Source organism: Uranotaenia lowii, chromosome 2 (assembly GCF_029784155.1).
Source record: "Uranotaenia lowii strain MFRU-FL chromosome 2, ASM2978415v1, whole genome shotgun sequence".
Taxonomy (NCBI): Eukaryota; Metazoa; Arthropoda; class Insecta; order Diptera; family Culicidae; genus Uranotaenia; species Uranotaenia lowii.
Window position 1 is genome coordinate 426,114,424 of NC_073692.1, and position 15,445 is coordinate 426,129,868.

Here is a 15,445-nt window from a genome sequence, read left to right on the forward strand (position 1 = left end):
GCTTTTCAGAAGCTCTAATTTAACAGCTTTCATCCCCCGAAATTTAACTAAAATTCCATAGTACTAAGGCAACCCTAAAACGCCTTCAACCAAAACCTCGGAATCTTATCCCAGATTCATAATTTCGCATTTTTTTTTATTTCGCTCTTGTTGAAATTTACTTCCGAATATTGAATTTAAATTATATTACAATTAGAGATGTACCGGATATTCGTTTGGCCGAATATTCGACGCCAATTACTGCCTAAACTGTTAGACCGAGTATTCGGCTTACCGAATAGTTGAGATAAGTATTCGGTCGGAATATTTACTTTTAAAATTTATACAATAACAAAATTGACGAATTTTTCAAATTAACTTAGATAATTTATAAAATACTAGCTGATCCCATACGAACTCCGTTTCGTTTTCAACTTGTTGTATGAATACGCCAATTGTCAAGCATTTTCCAGATGCACTTCCGAAATCATTGTTTAGTTATTTTTGCAAAAATATTGGACGTTCACTTTTCTGTCGTCTGCTACTAAATTTTAAATCAGAAATCAATTGAACGTACCAAAAAATCACCGTGTATGAATTTCGACTCGACAGTTTCATAACAACGCAATTATTGTCAAAAAGTTAAACCCCTTCAGGTGGCCTCTTATACAATCTTTGATATCTGTAATCAATTTCCTTCCCTCAAAACTCCCGTATGCAAATTTTCAAAGCAATCTATTGCATAGTAACGTCAATATTGCTAAAAGCAGTGGAAAACTAATGGACGACTCCTGTCGTAGACCCCTGGCAAAACATTTGATAACTATAATCGATTGTCCGTCCCTGAAAACTACCGTGTGCCAATTTTCATCCCAATCCGATGTATGGCAACGACGATATTGCAAAAATATGGAAACGTTAATATGGACGCCCACCTTTTGCCGGCCCCTTACCCTGAATTCAATACCTGAAATCGATTGCCCGTCCCTCAAAACTCTCGTGTACAAATTTTCATCCCAATCCTTCATCCTTTCATGAAAAACATTTTTTACACCCATCATTTTTTAGGAAGCTTGAATAGATTTGGCTTAATAGTTTTATCTTCGAAAGATTAAACTGCTTTTTTATCTTTTCCATCCCCTATCTAATGAAAATATTTGTTGAAGATAATCCCACTTTTCAATATGGATGATCTCCCTGTAAAATGGTATATTTAATGGTATATTTTTCATCAATGATAACTCAAAAGTTAGAAATTGGCCAGTAAAATAGAACTGTATAAAACTCAAAACCTCAAATTTCATTACGTTATCAATTTTCTAATCCCCCATTAAAATTCCAATTGAAGCGTTAAAATCGCAGCCGTGAACTTATAAACTCTGAATCTAAAAAATTTTTCTTTCTCTATGCGGAATTCCAAAAATATAAAAATGGTTGACCTTCAAAGCCCCTCAGCAGCGGTAAAGAGCACTTTGGAAGCCACTACTATTCTAGTCAATATATTCCTAACAGGCTAGTTGTATTTTTCAATCAAAATGTAGGCTTATAATTGTATCCAAATATCTCGTACCGGTAGCATGTGCTTTGAACAGTAGAAGGTACAAAAAACACCCGCCAAAATTTTGACTTTCAAAATTTTAATGCTCAGCAAGCTTCGATTTGCTACCCAGTACATGTGAGCTCTGGATGGTCGTTTCTAATAGCCTGCCCATGGTGATGGTGAAAATAATCCCGCCATCGAAACGAACGGAAACGAAAGTCGGTTCACAAAATGGGTGCCATGACTTTTGGTTCGGGAGAATAAAACCGTTGTTGTTTGGACGACCGCCCTCAAAAGGGGTCATCCGAAAATCTAATAACATTTTTCATCATTCCTGGTCCTAATGAGGACCCATGCCAAATTTCAGCTCTCTAGCTCTTAAGGCAGCTGAGCCTATTGAAGACAAACATACAAACGAACAAACGGAAATTACTTTTTATATATATAGATTAAAAAGTAATGTTGAAAAAGCTACAAAATCATCATAAAACTTATGGTTTCAGTTAAACGTCTTTTAGGTGTATCCGTATATCTTTCACTGTAAATTGTACAGGAGAATGCTGACGAAAATCGCTTTATACATTGATTATAGTTTATACCAGACTCTACGGCGAACCCAGTATCCAGAAGGTGGTGAAAGCTGGCCGGATACGCTGGGCGGGACATGTTGCGAGAATGCCGGACGACTGTCCTGCAAAACAGGTGTTCGCTACGAATCCGGTAGGAACAAGACGAGCGGAGGCGCAACGAGCGAGGTGGTTAGACCAAGTGGAGCGTGATCTGGCGAACGTGGGGTGCCCGAGAAATTGGAGAACGGTTGCTATGAACCGAGTGAATTTTAGGAATTATGTTCGTCAAGTTATGTCGTAAGACGGAATACTATGTTAGATAGATAGACCAGATTTTCTTGAAATATCCAGGCTTGCCCAATCCAATAAAGAATTTGAGATAAGTCAATTATTACAGTATTGTTCAAAACTTTCCGGATTTTGCCGGGCTTAATTCGAATAATTTGCTAAATCAATTAAAAAACTCTAATATCTCTTTGAAAGTTTCAAGATTTTTTGTTCAAATATGATTTTTTTAAAATTCCCAAATGAACATAAATGTTTTTTTCATCTTAAAACTGCTGCTGCAATTCAATGAAAACATTAAATTTCAAGTTATTTACTTTCACTATCTTAGTGTATGTTTTTGGCCTTGATATTGTTCAGATTTGCCATTTTTCACATTAAAAAAAAAAATGTCCTGAATTCCTAACCGTGTGATTGAAAGCATGGCCTGCGTAAGGTTAAAGCACAGGCTGTTAAAAATCATCGTATATTTTTATAATTACTTTAAAGATTTCTTGCTCAAACTCGATTTTCATCTAATTTGATATAAATAAAGCAATTTAAAAACGCTTTGCACCTGTTTCGACATGTTTTGTTCCAGTTTTCACAGAAATAAATTCTCTTTGGTGATAAACGCCCTTGAAGCGACAAGTCATCTGATGTCCTTTCATTTATTGGTGGAGTTTTTTAATCAGAGAAACCTTTACCTGAAAAAGATCTTTTAATAACATCATCTGGTTGAATATAATCGAATCAAAAATATGAGGGGCATCAAGATGGAAGATATAGAAGGAAAGTGAAATAATCGCTTTTGAATTTTTATTAGAAACCCAACAGAATATTCGACCGAATATTCGGCCGAATAGTTGAAAAGGTCAATTCGGTCGTTCGCTGGTACATCTCTTATTAGAATTAGCATGTCAGATTGCCCAGCTTTTGCCAGAATTTTTTTTCACTTTTTTGCAAAATCAAACAAAAATTTGCAAAATTTGCAATTTAACTTTAAAAACTTTCAGATATTTTAGATATACCTTGAGAAAGGTCGAGATCAAAGGCCTAAACGTCAAGGAAATTGTAAATTTCTTGTTTGCTTTCTTTGACTGAGAATGCCAAAATTAAAACATTTAAGCTTTAAGAATAATATATTTTGCACCCAAATTTGTGTTAAGAATCACAACACATGATAGAATTAATTTTTTTTTTTGTGGTTTGAAATATGATTGACTGATTAGTTTCGATAAAAAAATATTTCAATTGTTTTCGATATTCGCGGGTATTGAGGAAAATAGCCCGGATTCGTACGGCTCAGATACGGTGTGAAAAATTCGGAAAGCTTAGGTCAGAATCGTTGCGGATTTTTTGATTTCAAATTTAATTTAAACATTAAAATTCAATGTCTGTGATCAGATTTCGGATTCTGTATCCAATTTATTGTTCTTGAATTTCATTTTTGTTGAAAACGCAGGTTTCAGTGGTGGAATATAGTTATCTTTATTCATGTTTTGTCAGTGATGTCAGTAGAATACAACTATATTAATTAGCGATAGCTAATTGTCACTTTCCACTTCTTATATTCCCCAACCGGGAAAGTACTCATTTCTCAATGAGTACTTTTATATTCTTACCCAGAATATCTGGCAACACTGTTGTGTTACCACGAACCCAATTTGAGTAGTCTCGCCTAACCGTGTGATGATGTAAACATTTGTACCGCGTTTATCATCATCACTTGTCATCAGCAATCATTGATCTATTGTTCTCGATTGCGAATTGAACAACAAGCAAGAGGAACCAAAACAAACAATGTTTTGGTTCTGCTGCAATCGGCAGCAATGTGGTTTTGTGCCGCGCGGTGAAATAATGGATCGGCCCGATCCGGAAACCAGAATGACCTAAGCTGTTAAATGGTCGTTAATGAAATAAATAAACGATCCGGAAAAGCGGTTCTTCTGCAGGCATCCGAAACCGTAAATATCAACAATTTTGGATCACAAAATCCTGATTCTTATTTTGGTGTTGCTTTTCAAACTTAAACTTATTGCAAATTTCACATTATAAACTCAAAATTCCGGAGCATGAATAGAAAATGTTTCAAATTGCAAACCATTTTTAAGAAATACTCATTTAAGGATCATGATACAGTCAAAAGTGTTTCCTAATCAAATACTTTGACTCAATTCCCAAACCATTTTTTTTGCTGGGATGCAGAGGTAATCTCGGTCCTAACACGTGAATTATTAATCTTTCGATTCCTCTTTTCTCTTTTCCTTCTATCCATTGACTAATAGGACGTGGCCGGTGCCGTTATTGATGATAGAAGAGCATCAGTTTTGTTTATTATAATGTGCTGTCAATCCCAGGTACCATTTTTTTTCCTTTGAACAAAACTGATAGCTAGTTCTACTGAGCCACCTTTTCGACTGTGGAATTTGAAATGCATTGGTTGTAACAATAGTTTCATAAAAAAAACTTAAGGGACGGTATAAAAAAATAAATCAATAAATAAATAAATAAAATTGTGTAAAGACGAATAATCCCACAGATGATTTAAACAAAGCATTTCTGATTCAATCGTTTACGGTCGATGTGAGCTTAGATTCAAAATTCGTTTTAAAACTCTTTCAAATCACAGAGTATTGCGAAAATTCATCGATTCCACAGAATTTTGAGAAATCTTTCCATGTTTCACTGTCATGTTCTCATATCAAACGTCAAGTTGATCAAATCTAACGTCAAATCAATGTTTAACACAAATGGAGACAAAATTTCTTAATATGATAACAGAAATAAGATTTATCAGTTTGGGGAGAGAAAAAATCTTCGCTACTAAAACTAAATAGTTTGGAAAGCTTTAGGAGTAACATTTTAGAGTCTATATATTAACTCAAAACATGCGTACACACAGAATAGTGCCATAATAAGTAGAACTGCAATAAAACGGATTCCTAGGCCTCATTTCTTCATATTTTGGGTTTATATAGCATTACTACTAACGTTAGAAAGTTAAATTGAAAATCACAAAATAATATCACAGAATTTTGAGCAAAAAAACACAGAGCTCGAAAATTTATTTTGTCCAAAACACAGAATTTTTTGGTAACTTCGCCTACAACGTCCACGTCAATATATTGGAAAGTGTCTTAAAGAAGTTTCTTAAATACGCGCTAAGAAATCTTGGATGGCAAGAGAAAGGAACTTTTGTCAATATGAAAGATTGGTATAAAGAAGTCACCAACAAACTTCATGTTGGTTTAATTATCCTTTAACAATACTGTTTGTGTAAAAATATTTTTCAGATAGTCATCAAATGTTTATGAATGAAAATTCTTATAAATCAGTTACCTGTCTGGGGTAAAATGCAACAAAATGCAAATCAAAATGACTTTTCCATTAGAATATGATTGATTTGCATTAGACGGTTGTTAACATAAAAATTTAATCCCGCCAAACATTTATGTTGAAAAACCGATGTTATTGCAATTGGTTATTTTATGCGTTATGATCTTTTTAGCATCACATTAGAAGTATCATTTGAACTCTACAATAAAAGTGACTAATACTTGTTTTTCACGTCCAAAGAATTTGTTTACAAATTTCCGTCTCTAGTGTAGGAAAACTTTCACACAAAAGACAGAGCACCGAAATGTGAACGATTGCGATTTTATTGCTGATCATATGAAAGATTCAACTATTTATAGGCAGCTCACGAAAAAACAATGGCACGAAGAGCCAGACAGGATCCCAAAATCGATACCTTCGTGTTCGGCCGGTTTAAATATTTGGTTCCCTGGGGTCAACGGGCTCAACACCATGGATCAAAAATGAACCCAAACGGATGGAATGCAAAAGTTGTAAAATCGAACGCGCCTTCTGCCAAAATCGGGTTTGATTTAATCTTCTTTTCTCACATTGTTGCACAAAGGCAAACGAGACCGAGAGTGAAAGACGGCCACGATGCCATAAACTTGGAAAAACTTGGAAGTTTAACCTTAGAAGAGCTCCAACGATTTGTGACCAGGCACTCTAACCTTTGGAACAGCTGTATTTAGGTAAGTCGTTACCTACAACAACATTCGAGAGCATGAGAGTCTCCAGTTCGAACAGGAAAACAAATGAAAATAATCTTTTATTTTCCACCATATAAATGTCAGATCCAATAGCTTTTATTTGCTTTCGATACGTTTCTTCCACAACAAGAGAGTCGGTTTTCGAGTTTCTCTGTTTTAGTTCGCGTTCGAACAATTAATCATGATTTATAATGCACATTATTATAACCCACAATCGCAACTTTAGCTTTTGTTTTTTTTTGTTGTATGTGTTTCTCTCAAGTTGTTTCACTGCCAAAGCCGGGGCTCGCGGCCAGTTAGCGGATGGTTTAGGTTTTCTCTGTCCCAAAGTGCTGAAAATATAAACGATCCACCCAATATAATGGACGTCATCAATGGACTTTGAGTACTTTTGGCTGGCTGAGAAATGATTCAATCACACCCTTCGGAGTGGTTGTGCAATTCCATTGTACGAAACAATCGATATGGTAACGAGCTACTAACTTTAGGCGGGTAGTAAGTTCATAGTTATTTGCATTCGGAATCTGAGCCGAACTAGAGATGAACCGTTTTGTGAATGATGAAAATTTATGTTAGCGTAGCAGTTGTTTTTTTCTTTTCGGAGCTATTTTTGGGTAGCAATTTCAAATCAAAACAATAGCCTTTACCGTCTCATTGCTTCGTTTGAAAATTATGAAAAATAATGTGAATAAGGATAGAATATAGAAAGATTGGATACATAGCAAAAAGTATTCTTCTGTAAAATCGTACCGAGACAAGTTATTGAAAATTCCTTGTTAGAAAATATGAATATTGATTTTCGACTATCATTTTTAAGAAAATAGGCAAGTATTTTAACAAAGTTTGTTTTACGTATACCTTTATTCAAAATCTTTCAAATCAGTTCAAGAACTTTCAAATTAATAAATTGTTGCAAAAAAGAGAATACATTAAAATGACAAAAATCACATTAATCATAAAAATGACAAAAATGACAAAATGAGAAAAACGAGAAAAATGACAAAAATGACAAAAATGACAAAAATGACAAAAATGACAAAAATGACAAAAATGACAAAAATGACAAAAATGACAAAAATGACAAAAATGACAAAAATGACAAAAATGACAAAAATGACAAAAATGACAAAAATGACAAAAATGACAAAAATGACAAAAATGACAAAAATGACAAAAATGACAAAAATGACAAAAATGACAAAAATGACAAAAATGACAAAAATGACAAAAATGACAAAAATGACAAAAATGACAAAAATGACAAAAATGACAAAAATGACAAAAATGACAAAAATGACAAAAATGACAAAAATGACAAAAATGACATAAATGACATAAATGACAAAAATGACAAAAATGACAAAAATGACAAAAATGACAAAAATGACAAAAATGACAAAAATGACAAAAATGACAAAAATGACAAAAATGACAAAAATGACAAAAATGACAAAAATGACAAAAATGACAAAAATGACAAAAATGACAAAAATGACAAAAATGACAAAAATGACAAAAATGACAAAAATGACAAAAATGACAAAAATGACAAAAATGACAAAAATGACAAAAATGACAAAAATGACAAAAATGACAAAAATGACAAAAATGACAAAAATGACAAAAATGACAAAAATGACAAAAATGACAAAAATGACAAAAATGACAAAAATGACAAAAATGACAAAAATGACAAAAATGACAAAAATGACAAAAATGACAAAAATGACAAAAATGACAAAAATGACAAAAATGACAAAAATGACAAAAATGACAAAAATGACAAAAATGACAAAAATGACAAAAATGACAAAAATGACAAAAATGACAAAAATGACAAAAATGACAAAAATGACAAAAATGACAAAAATGACAAAAATGACAAAAATGACAAAAATGACAAAAATGACAAAAATGACAAAAATGACAAAAATGACAAAAATGACAAAAATGACAAAAATGACAAAAATGACAAAAATGACAAAAATGACAAAAATGACAAAAATGACAAAAATGACAAAAATGACAAAAATGACAAAAATGACAAAAATGACAAAAATGACAAAAATGACAAAAATGACAAAAATGACAAAAATGACAAAAATGACAAAAATGACAAAAATGACAAAAATGACAAAAATGACAAAAATGACAAAAATGACAAAAATGACAAAAATGACAAAAATGACAAAAATGACAAAAATGACAAAAATGACAAAAATGACAAAAATGACAAAAATGACAAAAATGACGAAAATGACAAAAATGACAAAAATGACAAAAATGACAAAAATGACAAAAATTACAAAAATGACAAAAATGACATAAATGACAAAAATGACAAAAATGACATAAATGACCAAAATGACAAAAATGACAAAAATGACAAAAATGACAAAAATGACAAAAATGACAAGAATGACAAAAATGACAAAAATGACAAAAATGACAAAAATGACAAAAATGACAAAAATGACAAAAATGACAAAAATGACAAAAATGACAAAAATGACAAAAATGACAAAAATGACAAAAATGACAAAAATGACAAAAATGACAAAAATGACAAAAATGACAAAAATGACAAAAATGACAAAAATGACAAAAATGACAAAAATGACAAAAATGACAAAAATGACAAAAATGACAAAAATGACAAAAATGACAAAAATGACAAAAATGACAAAAATGACAAAAATGACAAAAATGACAAAAATGACAAAAATGACAAAAATGACAAAAATGACAAAAATGACAAAAATGACAAAAATGACAAAAATGACAAAAATGACAAAAATGACAAAAATGACAAAAATGACAAAAATGACAAAAATGACAAAAATGACAAAAATGACAAAAATGACAAAAATGACAAAAATGACAAAAATGACAAAAATGACAAAAATGACATAAATGACAAAAATGACAAAAATGACAAAAATGCCAAAAATAACAAAAATAACAAAAATGTCAAAAAAAAGGACACGAATAATTTTTTTTCGAACATAATTTTTCTTTCAACTTAAGAACTGAACTGTCTTTTCGTTTCTGTGCGAGAAAGAAAATTTATGCTTTACAAATTTGTTCAAGACCCGAACTTGATATCTCTTCAAGAAATCCTTTTAATTGATTTGCCTTCATTGCCAAAAAACCTAGAAGAGATGCTAAGTTATGCTTTTCAACAAAGTTGATTAGTTGAAAATTTTCTTGAAAACTTGAAAACAGGCAAAAAACGATCCATAGATAGAGGAAAAATCATGTTTGCTATTTAGAAAAAACACATTGAATTTCCCCACAAAAAATTCGAATTTAATCACGTGAAAGTTTTATTCAAATTAGCGAGTTCTGAACAAAATTAAACAGTTTCAGACCCCAGGATCTGAGAAGTTTGAAAATGACCTCAACTCGACTCAGTCCAAGGGCGTGCAAACGGGGGGGAGGGGGTTAGGGGTTAAACCACCTTCACCGCCCCTCCTCCCCCGAGAAGATTTTTTCCGAGCAATATTTTCAGTTCAAATAAAGAATTTCCGTACATGTCCGAAAAGGCTCGACTCCAGCGGAATCTTTTAAACTTTGAAATCATAGTTTCATTCAGCTAAGAGGTTCTTCAAACCTTTGATTATACGATCATTTAAGACGTTTCCAAATTTTTATTAATTTTTAATTGACAATTTCAGTTTGTAACTCAATAGACCATCTGTATTGAAACTCAAATCTTAACACAAAAAAATTGGTTGTTATAGAATGGGTTTTTATTAAGAAGTTCAAGCAACAAAAATCAGAATTTTATGCCAACAAAATTCATTCATCGAATACTTATTTTACATGTCAACAAATTGGTAGAAATGTGACAAGCGTTTGATTTTATTATAAATCACTTTATTTATAAAAAAAAAAAGGTCATTAAAATTTCTCTGCTAATTTTAGAATATTTTTCAAGAAACAAATTTTAGCTTCATTTTCGTTTTGTGTTTTTTGCTCTTCTAACACTCAACTCCACATACAAAAGGTTTTTTTTATGAATTACACAAGGCCACAATATCCACATCTTACCGAAGTGCAAATAACTTTATAGCTAAATTTTATTAAATTGATTAAATCCAAAAATGCAGTTATTCTTTTGTCTATCAGCTTTACTTTTTTTTTAATTTTAAAATTTTGTCTTCAATATTCTTTTTTTTCTTAAATGATTTTTGCATATTTTAAAGTTATAAAAACTTTTGAATGTGTAAAAATCATATAAGGAAATTTGGAATTTTGTAGAAACAAATTTAAAATTTACAAAAAAAAATCAATAAAGTTTAAATTCAATTATCAACTTTTTCTAAGACCGCAAGTTATTTTGGCTTCTGCGAAAAAAGTTAGACAAATTTTCTGTTCAATAAGGGAGTTTCAACAATTTTTTAAAAAAGATTCAACATAAATTAAATTTTGGATACTTGTAACCGTTCGTTACCTATCCGAAATGTGTCTTCGACACATTGACAAATTATGACCTAAATGCTGACTTAGAAATGTCAAAGCAATTGACACTCACACGGGCTCTCAGGGATTCCTCCCTTTACACCGAATTCCTGAACCAAGCACGCAGCCACTTCTCTCGCGAGAGATGCTCATGGGCGTCGGATGATCTCCTGTGTCACCGCGAGGAAGTGTTATTACCCGGAGAGCGGCACATCCGCGTAAATTTACCGTTGTATGTGTGTCGGTTGAAAGTCTCTTAACGTTCTTCAGAAAACGGTTTTGCATTGCCGTTCTTTCTGTCTGTGACCGTTTTGGAGAACGGAAGTGCGCGTCGTGTTAAATAGGTTAAAAATAGTAAAAAGCATGTGGTGTAAAAGTTTTAAAACTTATCCTTAATATTTACAGATTAAAACAACAAAAAGTAGTACAGAAAAGTTAAAACAGTGATCGAAAAATCGTAAAGCGATCAAATAAAAACACAAAAAAGTACGGTTAGTAAGGAAAAAATGTTTGGGACGAAAAACGATAAAATTTAATTTATGTATTTTGTGCTATGTAATTTATTTATACAGTTACCTAAACAAAACGTTAACAAACATACAACAAACATTGTAACAAAAGTGTGACGAAAAACAACATAAAAAGGTAAATACTTATGGTAAACAAAACAAATATTGTAAAACACGTGGAAATCATGACGTCACAGATATCATAACACCTTTGGCAGGTCCAAGAGGGCCTTTTTTTTGTTCTTTTGGCTTTTCTATCAGAGCACGGCGCCCCGGAGTATTGTTACTGAATCCCAAAACCGGAGTAATCCAGACAGAAAGGAATTGTCTGACACCGCTTCAGACCCGACGGCAAAAGGTCTACCGACAACAGCATCATCGGAAATTGGCCAGTAGTTTTCAACTGTCGTTTATTGGTCCTTCCGGGACGCCGGAAGTGGACCGGTGAAACATTGGCCTGTTCCGAATCGACGAAGCTGCTCGCCGTGAATCAACAAAATGACCGCTGAAAACATCTATACATCGGGTTCCGCGGCCTTGACTAACGCCGCTGTGCCAGCAATAGAACGAACCGCAAGTATAGATAAGCTAAAAACCTGTGACGTCAGTAGGGACAACTAGTATAATAAACCCCTAAAATTATGTTGTTAAATTGAACCCACCCTGTTTATATTTGGAGAATTTTAATCCATTTACATCACTTTTGTTCGTGGTTTCGCTAGTGGCCAAAAGGGCCCATCCACTCTTCGCTCCAAAGTTGGTCCCTTTCAGATTTCTTTGCGTTTTTTCTAAATAGTAACAGTTCGACCCGGTTGGTAACATGCGAGGTAACACTCGATGTGGCTATGGTCAATTATCCCGCATCATAGGCATCCCTAATGGAGTTTCCCCGAATATCGGAAGACTCCGGAGGAAGTAGCTCGTGCTATCCATCCATACATGACGACCCTGAGTTCCACCAATTCCACCCACAAATCCCAAAATATAAACAAACCACCCACCCGCTGAGCAACCGCGAGTTACAATTTGGCGCCCGCATAAAAAAAGTAAACATCAGCACGACAAAACTTTCCTCAAGTTCCCCGAGGAGGGACGAAAAAACAGTGCCTGTTTGATGTTTTAATCGTTCTTCAAACGATCGTTCAAAGTGAAAACTAATCGCTTTTTTTTCATTTTAGAATCAACGCTGTAGATTGTCCTGGAACTACGGTATGAAAATCACATCGTAGTGGTCCAGCGATTTTCGGAAATCGATATGATTTTAGGCCAAAGTTTCAACAATTGGATTCGTTAACATCTTTACCAAATTACGAACATCAAGATTAGCTTGCTTTTTGGTCGAGGCTAAAAGTATCTGGAAGTAGCCGATCCGGAAGAGGACTGGAGTGAATCAGGCCGGTTGCAGTTAGCAATTCGTGATCCGATTACTCTTCGTCTCTCATTATTTAGTAGCACTTAATCAAGCCCTCCTTTTCGAAGCTAATATTAGCAAACTTTCAATCAACAACAGCTAAAACAACCGGGAACAATCTAAAAATTTACTAAAATGAACGTGTGTAGGAATGAAATTGAAAAAGTAGAAGGTAACCCTGTAGAAGGCGCGTGTCACGTTATCACCGAGATAGAGGAGTGTAAAGTTTCTTCGCGCTTCGTGAAACCTTTTCGAAAGTACCGTCGAGATCAATCGCGTAAAAATTTAGTTGATTCGGAAATATTCAAAATGTGTCCAAGGCTTTTCCCGTGTGAAAAGAATTTTCCGAGAGAAATGACTGCTCTTGTTGGTCGGAATAGTAATGGTGAATTAGAATCGATTTCCGATTTCAGCCAACGCCGCGAAGGGGATATGAATGACGAACCCCAACGTTCGGAGGATGGTTCGACGTATTTTCAAATTAGTTTTCTCCACCCACGTTAACAAAAACACCAGGTTCGCTGCATTCTGTCCGAAGCAAAAAACACCTCGAACTACGATATTCCGCCTTGAGATCATTTCCGGATAGCTTACGCCCATTATTGTGGCCCTGATGAGACGTGTGTCGGAATCAAAAACGGAAAAGTTACCTCCCAAAAACAGATAACCCGCGAAACGAAAATAGATTTTTCTTGCCCCGAATCGAAATTTTTCATGCCAACTATTCGCGCGCGGTAGCTAGAAACCCTTGTTCGATAAAAATATTTCGAAAGTTTTACAAGGAACATCGAAACAATTTCAAAAGTCTTCGCGTGATCCGTTACCAATATCGAGGCGTTCATACGATTTTCTGGATTTTACGAAACAGATTGACGGAAAAACGCGATAATTTCTCAGAAAGTAAAACCAACCGCGATGACGAAAGATAATCCGTGTTCGCGTGTTCAAACTAGCTTATTCGTACGGATAAGAAACCGGAAATAGCGCGATACGTTGATGTAATTGTAGGCAAGAGAAACGGAAAAGTGAATGAATCAATTTTAATCTCAAAATCAAATATCTCATCCAAGTTTCAGCCCAGTTACCCTAACTTGAAGCCACAATTGTAGATTCCGTGCTTACGGTTTTGTAGTCTTGCGTTATGAAATTTTGAAATTAAAATCGATCCCCATGCAAATGGGAAAAATCTTAAAACACTGCTTGTCATAAGTGAAATATGAAACCCTATTTGGTCCGAACCATTCAGTTCATTTGGTCTATGGTACCAAATTGAACCAAAAATACTGATTACGACTTTTCAATCTATCTAAACGAAACGAGCCAAATATTGATTATTCCTTTGCAAAGATCACGATGTTCTTTGACACCTCTTAAGAACGATAAACCGACTAAAGATTTGCCGATTACAAATCATTGATGATTACAATAACCGAATGATTCCTAGATCCTCGTCAGGTTCAGGATTTTGAATTGAATAGCTACTTCTTGTAGAAAATTGTGGCATTTTCGCTCGTCTTCTTTCCGGGTGAAAGAATTGATGGTTCACAGAACATTTAGCTTACAAATCATTTTAGAATAATCAGGTTGGTTTGAAGAAATTGATGTTGAGGGAATTTCGGATTCCAGTGCAGAAATACTTAGTTGAACTAAAATTTGATTCATTCAAGACAACTAAAATAGAAAAAAAAGAATTATTAGACCGAATAAAATTACGAATTATAACTTCTCGATGGTTTGCGAGGTCGTTGAAAAGGGCCACTACGAGTTGCTGTTTTTCACCAGTCCATGGCCGCTGATGAGTGTCATCGGTGCCCTATCCGTGGCTGACTCGAAACCTGAAAATAGAAAAAAAAAAAAGCCAGAAACAATATAAGTATCTGTCCAATAGTTGAACGATACATAAAACTTACCCTTAAGATTATCTGCTGTTTATTTTCTTCCACTTCAACTGCTTAGTTCAGTCCAGGTGTGAAATCTAGAAAAAAAACACAGAAAAATAATCACTTTAACAGCTAATGAAAAGCTGATTTTCGGATGTGTTTTAGCGGAAGGCTAACACAATCAAAACAATACTTACCTGGTGATTTTTGGGGAAGCAATTTCGGCCTTTCCGGATTTATCCTCACCGCAGTTTTAGCTGAAACCGACAAGAGAAATAAAAACATTAGAAGGAAACTGAAATCTGCAAATTGAGCTCAAGAGGATCAATGTTGCGAAAATAAGCTTGAAAACTTACCTTGGAAATGCACCAACTTTAAACACCGGTGATAATTAAATGAAAAAATTTCCAACTTTGAATCCATGGATTTCAATTGATAAACAAACATTGTTTACATTTTATGTTGACGTTTACCGTGAGTGTTCGTCAACAAAAGAGATACTACAGTGAGTTACACTGAGTTACACGATGCTGTTCCGATCACTTGATGATTGCGAAATAGGCAGTGCGTGAGTATTATAGACTTAAAAGTCGAATTTTAATTTTGATAATTCAAAATGAAAAAAATTACTAATAGAATTGGTTTGCATTCATCTCTCTAGTAATAAAATGAATGACGTTTCATTCATTTTCAGAAGGGACGATGGGGTAATGTAACCGTTCGTTACCTATCCGAAATGTGTCTTCGACACATTGACAAATT

The 15,445-nt window shown here is 33.8% G+C and overlaps 1 long non-coding RNA gene across 1 annotated transcript; it reads right to left on the reverse strand.

Annotated features, from left to right (window-relative positions):
* Positions 1–14,444: 14,444 nt before the first annotated feature.
* On the reverse strand, positions 14,445–15,035 carry LOC129744021 (uncharacterized). The gene is made up of 2 exons (XR_008736782.1): positions 14,881–15,035; positions 14,445–14,778 (listed from the first exon to the last, which is right to left on the reverse strand). It is a non-coding gene; the product is annotated as an uncharacterized LOC129744021 (long non-coding RNA).
* Between the last annotated feature and the right edge of the window lie 410 nt (positions 15,036–15,445).